This window comes from Globicephala melas, chromosome 4 (assembly GCF_963455315.2).
Source record: "Globicephala melas chromosome 4, mGloMel1.2, whole genome shotgun sequence".
In the NCBI taxonomy this organism is placed as follows: Eukaryota; Metazoa; Chordata; class Mammalia; order Artiodactyla; family Delphinidae; genus Globicephala; species Globicephala melas.
The window spans coordinates 71387961-71396199 of NC_083317.1; positions in this window are offsets into that span (position 1 = coordinate 71387961).

The following is an 8239-nucleotide window of genomic DNA, read 5'->3' on the forward strand; positions in this document are numbered from 1 at the left end:
CTTGTGTATTTTTCATTTCAGTTTTTGTATTCTTCTTCTTTGTTTGGTTTTTCTTTATATTTTCTAACTCTTTGTTAAAAACATAACTTCTCACTCTGTGCATCCATTCTTCTCCTGAATGCTTTGATCATCTTTACAATCATTGCTCTGAACTGTTTCTCAGGGAGATTGCCTATCTCTACTTCACTTAGTTCTTCTTGGGTTTTATTTTGTTCCTTCATCTGGAACATACTCCTCTGCCACCTCATTTTGTCTAAGTTGCTATCTGTATTTTTATGTATGTGGTATGTTAGTTAAATTTCTCGACCTTGGAAAAGTGACCTTCGTATGCAAGTGACGTCATATGCATCCCAGCGGTGCACTCCCCTCTCATCACCTAAGCTATATGCTTTAGGGAGTCCCCCCTAAGAGGGCTGCAGGGGTTCTTCTGCTGTGGTGGGCTGACTCTGGGGCGGTGTGGTAGGCTTTTTGGCCCCTAGTCTCGTTGGTTGCCTGACCCTTCCATGTGTGGATGCTGCTAGCTGCTGTTGAGCAGGGCTTGGTCACAAGGTGGCTATTGGTAGAAGCCTAGGGGGCGCCAGGACTAGTGGTAGCTCACTGGTGGGCAGTGTCAGGATCCTGAAGACACTGGGTCTGTTGCCCACCCACTGGCAGGTGAAGCCAGGTCCTGGGGTTAATGCTGTGCTACTGGCAGGCAGAGCTGGTTCCTGGAGTCTGGCAGCAGGGCCCAGGGATCCCAGAGCTTGTTTCAGATCATTTGGAGCAGATGGGTTCTTGACACTGTTGGGTATGGGGGCCAGGGTGTCCCACAGGTTACATTGGCCTGCTAGTGGGCAGGGCCACGGCCCAGCTGGTCCCAGGGTAGGGTCTGACCTGCTGGTGGTGGTCTGCAGGGTACAGGATCATAGTTTTCTTGCTTCTGGCACCTGCCCACTGGTAGGTGGAGCTGGGTCTTGGCACTCTGGTGGGCAGGGCCATGTCTAGAGGCGTATCTAGAGGTGGCTGTGGGCTCAGGAAGTCTTTAAGAATTCTGTTTGCTGATGGGTGGGGCTGTCTCCCTGCCCAGTTAGTTGTTTGGCCTGAGGTGTCCTAGCACTGGCACCTACAGGCTGTTGGGTGGGGCCAGCAGCCACCAGTAGCAGTGCTCATGCAGCTGAATGCCCCCCAAAATGTCTGCATGCAGCCAGTGTCCATGTCCCCAGGGTGAGTTTCAGCCATCTCCCCCCAACCCCCGCCACCTCTCCAGGAGGCTCTCTAAGACCAGCAGGTAAGTCTGGCCCAGGCTCCTATCAAATTCCTCTTTTTGCCATGTGTCCTGGTGCACATGAGATTTTATGTGTGCCCTTTAAGAGTGAAAATCTCTATTTTCCCCAGTCTGATGCGGCTCCTGTAATTAACCGTGCTGGCCTTAAAGCCAAGTGCTCTGGGGGCTTGTCTTCTTTGTGCTGGACCCCTGGGTTGGGGAGCCTGATGTGGAGGTCAGAACTCTCACTCCTGTGGGAGGACCTCTGCAGTGTATTTATTTTCTAATTTGTGGGCCACCCACCTAGGGCATATGAAATTTGATTATATTGCATGTCTGCTCTTTCTACCCGTCTCATTGTGGTTCCTTCTTTATGTCTTTAGTTGTAGAAGGTCTTTTCTTGTAGGTTCCAGTCTTTCTCACTGATGGTTGTTCTGCAGATAGTTGTGATTTTGGTGTGCTTGTGAGAGGAGGTGAGCCTCCAATCTTTCTGCTTTCCCATCTTGGCTGCTCTCCTCTTCATTCTTTTTTCTTTCTGCTCTTCAGACTGGATAATTCCAATTGCTTTATCTTTAAGTTCACTAATACTTTCTTCTGTCTGCTCAAATTTGCTGTTGAATAACTCTAGTGAGTTTCTCATTTCTGTTATTTCAGTTTTAAGCTCCAGCATTTATTTGGTCCTTTTTATAATTTCTATGTTTTTACTGATATTTTCATTTGTTCTACATAGTTTTCCTGATTTCCTTTACTTCTTTGCCCATGGCTTCCTTTAGCTCATTAAGCATGTTAAGTCAACTGTCTTAAATATCTTTAATAATTCCAGTGTCTGGGCTTCCTCAGGGATGGTTTCTGTCGAAATCTTTTTTCCCCCATGATTGGACTATACTTTCCTGTTTCTGTTTCCTGTAACTCTTTTATTGAGAACCAGACATATTGAGCATTATGTTGTTTTAACTCTGAAATCTAATTCTCCCTCTCCTCAGGAATTGGTAAATCTTGCTAGTTGAGGGCTGGAGCCATCATTGTGACTTCTCCAAACGATTTTTGCAAAGTGTGTATTCCTTGTTTTGTGTGGTCACTGAAGTTTCTGTCTGATATCTCTACAGTCAGCCAGTAAGCTGACAAATATTTCCTCAAATGTCTGGCTCCCAAAGGGAAATACTGTCTCTAATCCCCTGTAAACCACTTTAGTTCATGGGGGTTGAAACAATGGCCAACCTTTGTGCTGGCCCCTCAGTGATCAAAAGCAGCAATTATCAATCAAAACACACAATCCTAATATTTGGAGGACAAGTTTCTTATTGTCCAGGAAGCTGCACCAGGAATATGGGCCACCACCTCTCCTTTCTGCTCCCTGCTTCAGAGGATGGTAGTGGAGGAATGGTAGCCACTATGTGAAAGACCAACATTCCCAAGAATTTACTGATTTACCAGTCTCTTCATCAAGCTCTACCCTGAACATTGCAAGTATTTAACTAGACTCCAGAATTCCAAAATAGTTGCTTTAGACAGTTCTTGCCAGCTCAGTAGTTGTTTAGGTGGAGAAATGGCTTCCTTCCCTGACATCATTCCATTTCTTTTTATTGCCAAATAATATCACATTGTAGGCTTATACCACATTTTGTTTATTCATTCATCAGGTAATGGACATTTGGGTTGTTTTCAATTTTTAACTATTATGAATAATGCTTCTATGAACAATCACTTATAAATTTTTGTGTGGACTTGTGTTTTTATTTCTCTTGGGTGTATACATAGGCATGAAATACCTGGGTGTAATGATTACTATTATTATCAATTATTACTATTATTAACCTTGCATTCCTAGAATAAACCCTACATGGTCATAATATATTATCCTTTTATATATTGTTGGATTCAATTTGCTAGTCTTTTGTTAAGAGTTTTTGCATCTACATTCATGATAATATTGGTCTGTAAATTTTGTTTTTGTAATGTCTTTGTCAGGTTTTGGTATGTTATACTGACATCAATAGTTTCCTCTGCCTCTATTTTCTGAAAAAGTTTGTGTAAGGTTAGTGATAGTTCTTCCTTGAATGTCTGATAGACTTCACCAGTGAAACTGAGTCTAGAGTTTTCTTTATGGAAAGTTATGATAAATTCTGTTTATTTGATAGAGGGCCATTCAGATTTCCTGATTTTTTCTTGTATTAATTTTGATAATTAAATTTGTTAGTACATTTGTCTACTTCATGTAAGTGGTCTAATTTGTTGGCATAAAATTGTTCGTGATATACCTTTACTATCCTTTAATGTCATAGGATCTGTAGTGATAACCTTTTTCATTCTTGATATTGGTAATTGTTTTCCATCATTTTTTTTTCTTCATTGCTCTAGCTAGGGGTTTTTCTATTTCATTTTTCATTCCAAAGAATCAGATTTTGGCTTTGTTAATTTTATCCATTGTATGATTTTCATGTCATTGATTTTTGTTCTTTATTGTATTTCCTTTCTTCTATTTCATGTGAGCTTACTTTGCTTTTCTTTCTCTAACTTATTAAGATGGAAACTTAGGTCATTGATTTTAGATGTTTTTCTAATATAATTATTTAAAACTATAAGCTTACCTCTAAGCCATGACTATTCAATAGCACTTTCTGCAGTGATGGAAGTATTCTGTTTTCTGCTGTCCAGTACAGTAGCCACTAGCCATATGTAACTATTGAGCACTTGATATGTGGCCAGTGTGTCTGAAGAATTGAACTTTTGTATTAATTTAAATTTAGTCACATGTATCCAGTGGCTTCTGTAATGAGCAGTGCATCTCCAAGCACTGCTTTACCTGCATCCACAATTTTATGTTGTAATTATCATTAAATTTAAAATATTTTCTAATTTCCCTTGTGACTTCATCTTTTTGATGAATAAATTATTTACAACTGTGCTGTTTAATTTCCGGAGGTTTTGGGGGTTTCTGGATATGTTGTTACTGATTTTAAATTTTTAATTTAATTCCTTTGTGATCAGAGAACACACCATGTATAATTTCAATACTTTTTAATCTGAGTCTTGTAGAGCCCAGCATATGGTCTATCTTGAATTTACCATGCACACCTCAAAAAAAATAGTATTTTGCACTTGTTGGATGTAGTGTCCTATAAACATCAGTTAGATTGAGGTGGCTGATAAAGTGGTTCAGATCTTTGTCCTGATTTGTCTAATTGTTCTAATGACTTCTAAGAAGTGGGTGTTAAATCTACTATGGCAGAATTATGTTTCTCCCCACAATGCTATAAACTTTTAATTCATGTATTTAAGGCTATCAGGCATCCTACACACATATTTATAATTGTACTATCTTCCCAATGAATTGTCCTGTTTATCATGAAACGTTCCTATTTTTATCTATGATAATCTTTGTCTTAAAGTCTATTTTTATCTGGTGTTTATATAGCCATTCTAGTCTTATCATGCTAATTTACATGTTCTTTGTTTTCCATCCTTTAACTTTCAACTTATCTGTGTTTTTAAAGTGTTTCTCGTAGGCAGCATTTAAATGAACTTTTTGATTAGAATGTTAACGTGTCACTGATGTAATTATTGATATAGTTGGACCTTGGCATATTTTATTAGTTTTTTGTTTGTCCTCTGTTTTTGTCCTTACCAACTCACGTTTTTTTTTTTAAGGTCACTTCTCCCAGCTTTACTCCCATCCACAGTCTGTTTGCCTGTGTTTACTTTTTAAGTCATCAGGTGGGTTTCTTTTCCTTTCTTTTTTTTCTATTTTACTCAGAGTTTATCATCGTAAGCAGTGGAGGGATGGGTTATAGGGGCTTACATTGTGATACTGGAACCAAAACTCCTTTCATGAAGGTTTCACGGCTACTCTCACTTATGCATAGACTACTTTGAAAGCAGACGCAAGAAATTGGTGATTGTGGATATTTAGAGGGAGAAATTGTGGGGGCCAAGAGGAAAAACTTTTCAATACAGACCCTTCTGCACTTTGACCATTAGTATGTAAACATTTTTCAAAAAAGGCATTAACAACTAGTCAAAATAATCAATCTGGGATGGATTAAACATTAGGTAGTTTGAAGGACAGATGTAGCCAACTACAAAGGCTTTAACTCAAGCACCTAAGAAGGTAAGCCCATTGATAGCTACAAGGAAGATAACGGTATTTGATGTGTTCAATTCCAAGCGAAGGTATATGTTGCAGATAACCAACCATATGTCTCTTCAAATATTTGTTTAGGGCTGCCTCCTGGCCCATCACCTTTCACAAGGCACATTTTCCTTAGAATACAGTCATCTATTGTCTTGATTTTTTTCCAGGCTGTGCACGTGGCTACTAATTCTGACAGGGGAAAGCTTGGACATAGGTGAGGCAATTAAAAGGCTTCCCAATTCTAGTGGCTGCAATTCCTGCAAGCGTACTGAAGAATTCTGGCTGGCACTTGTAGCTACGAGATTCAGTTGTATAATGGTTTTTTTGGTAATTGCTTAGTAGAAAGCCTGTAAAATAAAACCCTTACCAATTATGCCTTTTACTATAGAGCAGCAGTGTCCACTAACCGTTAGCTATTGAGCACTCGAAATAGGGGTAGCCCAAATTGTGATGTGATAAGCACAATGGATTTTGAAGACTTAGTATGGAAAAAGGAATATAAAATGTCTTGGCAATAATTTTTAATGTGTACCTGTTAAAATAATAGCATTTTGAATATATTGATTTCAAATATTCTAAAATTTCATGTTTCTTTTTAGGTTTTTAATGTGGCTAAAAATTAAAATTAGATAGGTAACTCACCTATTTTGGAGGGGGAGGGGAGACAAAATAGGTCCTGCTAGAGTTTTCTTTTTTTTTAATTGAAGTATAGTTGATTTACAATGTTGTTAGCTTCAGGTGTACAGCAGTGATTCAGTTTTATATATATATTCTTTTTCAGATTCTTTTTCCTTATAAGTTATTATAAAATATTGAGCATAGTTCCCTGTGCTATACAGTAGGTCCTTGTTGGTTATCTATTTTATACATAGAATTGTGTTTATGTTAATCCCAAACTCCTAATTTATCCTTTTCCCTCCCCCCTTTCCCCTTTGTTAACCATAAGTCTGTTTTCCATGTCTGTGGGTCTGTTTATGTTTTGTACATAGGCTCATTTGTATCTTTTGTTTTTTGGGTTTTTTTAGATTCCACATATAAGTGATATATGATATTTGTCTTTCTCTGTCTAGCTTACTTCACTTACCATGATAATCTCTAGGTCCATCCATGTTGCTGCAAATGGCGTTATTTCATTCTTTTGTATGACTGAGTAGTATTCCACTGTATATATATACCACATCTTCTTTATCCATTCATCTGTCCATGGGCATTTAGGTTGCTTCTGTCTCAGCTATTGTAGATAGTGCTGGCTATGAACATTGGGGTACACATATCTTTTCGAATTATGGTTTCCTCCAGATATATGCCCAGGAGTGGGATTGCTGGGTCATGTGGTAGCTCTATTTTTAGTTTTCTAATGAACCTCCATACTGTTTTCCATAGTAGCTGCACCAATTTACATTCCCACCAACAGTGTAGGAGGATTCCCTTTTCTCCACACCCTCTCCAGCATTTATTATTTATAGATTTTTTTGATGGCCATTCTGACTGGTGTGAGGTGGTACCTCATTGTCATTTTGATTGGCATTTGTCTAATAATTAGTGATGTTGAGCATCTTTTCATGTGCCTTTTGGCCATCTGAATGTCTTCTTTGGAGAAACATCTATTTAGATCTTCTGCCCATTTCTTTATTGGGTTGTTTTTTTGATACTGAGCTGTATGAGCTGTTTGTATATTTTGGAAATTAATCCAAAACAAAAAGACAACCTACAGAATGGGAGAAAATATTTGCAAATGATGTGACCTGCTAGAGTATTCTTACTGAAAACCAATGACCAATTGTACAACCACATGCAAAAAAAATGAACCATATACCCTTTAGAAAAATTACCTGAAAATAGCTCAGACCTAAATGTTAAATGGAAAACTAAAACTCCTAGAAGATGACACAGGGAAAAACCTAGATGGGTTTGGTGATCCATGAAAGAAATAAGTGATAAGCTGGACTTCTTTAAAATTAAAAAATTCTGCTCTGCAAAAGACACTTTCAAGAGAATGAGAAGACAAACCACAAACTGGGGAAAAATACTTGTAAAACACATATCTAATAAAGGACTGTTGTCTAAAATATACAAAGAAATTCTTAAAACTCAACAATAAGAAAACAAACAACCTGCTTAAAATAGGAGCAAAAGATCTGAACAGACACTTCACCAAAGATATACACTTGGTAAATAAGAATATAAAACATCTTGTCATTAGGGAAATACAAATTAAAATGAGATACCACTACACACCTACTAGAATGGCCAAAATCCAAAACACCAACTCCACCAAATGCTGACAAGGACATGGAACAACAGGAACTCTCATTCACTGCTAGTGGGAATGCGAAATGGTATAGTTACCTTGGAAGACAGTTTGGAAGTTTCTTACAAAACTAAAGATACTCTTCCCATATAATCCAGCAATTGCACTCCTTGGTATTTACCCAAATGAACTAAAACTTATGTCCACAAAAAACCTGTACACGTTTATGGTAGCTTTACTCGTAATTGCCAAAATTTGGAAGCAACAAAGATGTTCTTTGGTAGGTGAATGGAGAAATAAACTGTTACATCCAGACAATGGAATATTATCCAGCACTAAAAAGAAATGACCTATCAAGCCATGAAAAGACACAGAGGAATCTTAAATGCATATTACTAAGTGAAAAAAGCCAATCTGAATAAGCTAGATTGAATGAATTATATGATTCTAACTATATGACATTCTGGAAAAGGCAAAACTATGGAGACAGTAAAAATATCAAGGGTTGCCAGGGGTTCCTGGGAAGGGAAGATGAAGAGGCAGAGCACAGAGGATTTTCAGGGCAGTAAAATTATTCTGTGTCATACCATAATAGTAAAAATGTCATTATACA